The sequence below is a fragment of the Oryzias melastigma genome, linkage group LG19 (genome assembly GCF_002922805.2).
Source record: "Oryzias melastigma strain HK-1 linkage group LG19, ASM292280v2, whole genome shotgun sequence".
Classification (NCBI taxonomy): domain Eukaryota; kingdom Metazoa; phylum Chordata; class Actinopteri; order Beloniformes; family Adrianichthyidae; genus Oryzias; species Oryzias melastigma.
This window is the reverse complement of record NC_050530.1, coordinates 3,833,870-3,837,569: the sequence shown is the minus strand read 5'-3', so window position 1 is coordinate 3,837,569 and position 3,700 is coordinate 3,833,870. Positions and strand designations below refer to the sequence as shown.

The window sequence follows — 3,700 nt, the reverse complement described above, 5'->3', positions numbered from 1 at the left end:
TATGAGAGGATAGACCAAAAGTTGGTGCTTGTTTTCTACTGATCAAAACCTAGAAGGAGCCGTAAAGTCTTACTTTTGCATTTAAGAAATTTAGATTTGCCGTCAAGAACTTTTTAAAAATATAAATGATGTCTATAAGCTGGAAGTAGCATTGAGCAAACAAAATATCTTCAGGTCAACAGGAATGTAAAGTCCTACATAGTTTATCTTTTATACTCACCTCAGCCATAAATTTATATATTTAATTAATCTAATTTAAATAAGTACTAATTAAGTCATCCTTATTTTAAAACTTGCATTTTCTAAAATAAATTAATGTATTTTTTGGCCTTTTCTCCCTCTTTGTCCTCAGCAGTCTTACGTTGCTGGGTTTTGTTATTTTAGTTTGCGGTTGGACCTTAGTAGTCTTAGTTTGTGGGCTTTGTTTATTTGTTTTCTTTAGATAGTTTTTGTTAGGGGGAGCTGCTGACCCCGGCGGTCGACAAGGCTGGGTCAGCAGTCTCCATGACTTATTTTATGTTTGGCCATGGAGAGATAAAAGATCCACATGTGGATCTGGAGCTGCAGGTTGCAGACCCTGGGGTAGACTATTCATTGGTTAAATTCTTTAAAATATTTTAGTATTATTTTTTTTGTAACCTTGCAGAAATGAATTATTTAAAATGTAGTTACATGTGGCTTTCTGGAAAACCATAAATGCTGTAATTGTCACTCTTTTTTCTACAACAAACTGACCTATTGTGGGTATAATTTACTTTTTTTGTCTTTAATAGATCAAAAAGTCCTGCAAATTTGATGTTTTTTTTATAGGGGTGCACAAACCACTCCTATAACTACAGTTTTTAGATTGAATGAAACCATTTTCACAGAAAAGACAAAATCCAGACTATTCAGTGTTTATTTCAGACTCAAAAATGTGCAGCACATTTGCTCGGTCCACGTGAACGAGGTGAAAGCAGCGTGGAAACTTACTAGAAAATTCAGCCGCAGCAGCATCATTTATGCTAGTTCCAGCACACTGACGGTCAGATAATCAAAAAAGAAAAAAAAAAAATGCTGTTTTCTAGAAAGGTCCGAGGATCAAACGCCGCCTTCGACTCTGCGGCCCCATAAACAAGCAAAGAAAAGACTTTGGTGTCACTGTGCCTCGTCTATAATTGACATCCCCGTGGTGCCGCACTATTTCAGAGGACAGACACTGTCTGGTTTAACATGGAGTAAAATATTCCAAGCTCTGAATATGCAACAGAGATAAAAATATTAGGAATAATTCCCTTTAAGAAGGCGTATTTTTATATATGTTGATTGAGTTAACAGTTTCCCTGATCATTTAGTCAAGAAGTGCAAGTAACACAAAGCCTGTCTGTCAGTCTTGTAAATTACACTTTATATAATGCAGATAGGCCTTTGAAAATAGCAGATCTACCCACCCTAACACACTTCATTAATAGCTGATAAGGCTTCACTCCTATCAAGTTCCTAATCCTCTTCAGGAAAAACTCACTCAGTCACTGTAGCATCAACATTGGCCACCCAATCCTTTTGTCGAGGTAAATGCTAACACCGTCAACAGCAACAAAACCGGCGGGGTGAGACTTTTAAACGGAAGAGCACAAAATGAAGAGATGTGAAGCTGCTGCTCTCGCCGAGAAAAGCAACTTTTGATGGTGGAGCCTGACATCAGCGGGGAGAAGCAGCCCCTGCCTGCCATTACCAGGTCTGGCGCGGTTAACAGTAAAAGCTGTGGTTTTCCCATCACTTTACATGCCAGCTTATTATTTCGCTGAAAGATAACGTGGGAGCAGAGGAGGAAGATTGGTGATGGAGGAGTAACTGGACATGGAAGATTTAAAGAGAGGAGGGGGTGACATAACAAGAACAATGACACTAATGAGGTAGTGAGGAGGATTAAAAGCCTGTAGATTATATTAAAAATGGGTGGGGCAGGAGTATATAACATAAAACCACCAAAAAAATAGATTTTTCCCCTTTTTTTATTTGCAACAAATCTTAAATTAAATGTTTCCCTGATTCTAGAAATGCTTCAGACATAAATAACCACTTTGCTTTTAACCTAAACAATAAAAGCAGCATTCTGGACGATTTACAGCCTTCCTGCAGCCACAGGTCAGACTCACTTCATAAATTCTAGGCTGTCAGAGCTGCACTATACACCCTGTGGCACCAGCCGGATGGAGCAGTTTTACAAATCACAAATGAGATTGATCATTTTATTTATTTTCTCTGATGATTTTATTCTAAATGAAAAGCTAAACTCTTATTTTGAAATCCATGCATTTTCTAGAAGACTAAAGTAATTATTTAAAAGGTAATAAAAATTGACATATTTTAAAGGGACAAATCAATATGTCAAGTAAATCAAATATAATGCAATTGGCTTTTTATTCTAAAAATAACCCACATTAAGCTATTGAGTTTTCTTGCTCAATTTCTGCCTAAAACATGTTTTATTTTATCCACAAAGAAGCAAAAATGTGCTAAAAAATCTAATTTAACACATAATTAGCAGTTCTATATAATTCCAACACAAATTTAAAACCCCCAAATTAATAAAATGAACACTTTAAAAGTTTGGATCAATCCACAACATCCAGGTTTGGAACAAAACAACAAAAAAGGATTAAAACACTTTGCGCATCGATCTTCATCACAAACACTCACCCCCTCGGCTTTCCTCTCCCCCTTCCATCATTTGTCTGTTTTCCCCTGCAGTTGCTTCGCTCCCATCAGATCAGATCCCCTCGCCGTCCGTCCAAGTTGCGCGCGACGCGCCGCAGGAGAAACGCTCGCGCGCCCCGGAGCTGCAGCCTTTCAGTTTCCACGCAACCAGCAAACTAGGCAACATTTGCCCGCGCAGGCGAGTGCGGCAGCGGGAGGGCTGGACCGTCTCCCTCTTCTGACCCATGATCGCGCATGAGATAATTAGCAACGAGTTTAACCGGAACTTTACGCACGCGTGGATGGAGGGAATAGCGCAGCGCGGAGGGGCAGAGCCAAGTGCAAACAGTCTGCTATGATTATGTCAATACGAACCATTGTGATTCGATTTTGTGCTTTTATTCTCATGCAGACTGAGTGGACCGGATTTTAGGAGCATCAGGTGCCACACTGCCCCCATTTCCCTCAGAAATGATCTCATACATGGTTGGGCCCGGCCCGGAACAGGGGCGGACTTACCATTAGATTAAGGTAGGGGGCCCCCAACCCTTTTGGGAGCCCCAGGTGAACCCCTCCAATTAAAATTGTGTTAGAATATACTCTTTTAGCGTTTTTTTTTCATCATATAGTTTTAGAATAAAATCACTTTTCTGAGTGACATGACTTTGTATGGATGTTAAACTCTGTTTATTGTGTTATTTGGATTTCTTAAAATAAAACAGTTGTAATCTACACTGTAAAAAGTGAAAAATTGGATCAATTAAATGTCACGATCAAGAGGAAACCAACATGCAGGAAAGAGAAAAAACAAAAAAAAAAAAGCACACTAAAGGCAAAGTCCGAGGGCTTTATTTACATAAACCACATTAACAAAACTCACAGGACCAAGACAACATGTAAGGAAACAAACAAGCCAACACTGAGGGCTGCAGCAGCATATATGTAAAAAAAATAATACAAATTATCTTTGTTCACAAAAATTGCTCAAACACAATGCATTACATTTACAAATTCACAATGG

At 38.7% G+C, this 3,700-nt stretch overlaps 1 protein-coding gene across 1 annotated transcript in view; it reads right to left on the bottom strand.

The window, feature by feature from the left end:
• Window positions 1–3,287, bottom strand: part of lrrc3ca (leucine rich repeat containing 3Ca) — a 7,271-nt gene extending 3,984 nt beyond the window's left edge. Inside the window, exon 1 of the mRNA XM_024285165.2 lies at window positions 2,683–3,287. The gene's annotated coding sequence lies outside the window, so the exon portion shown is untranslated. The remainder of the gene's footprint in view (window positions 1–2,682) is intronic.
• Between the last annotated feature and the right edge of the window lie 413 nt (window positions 3,288–3,700).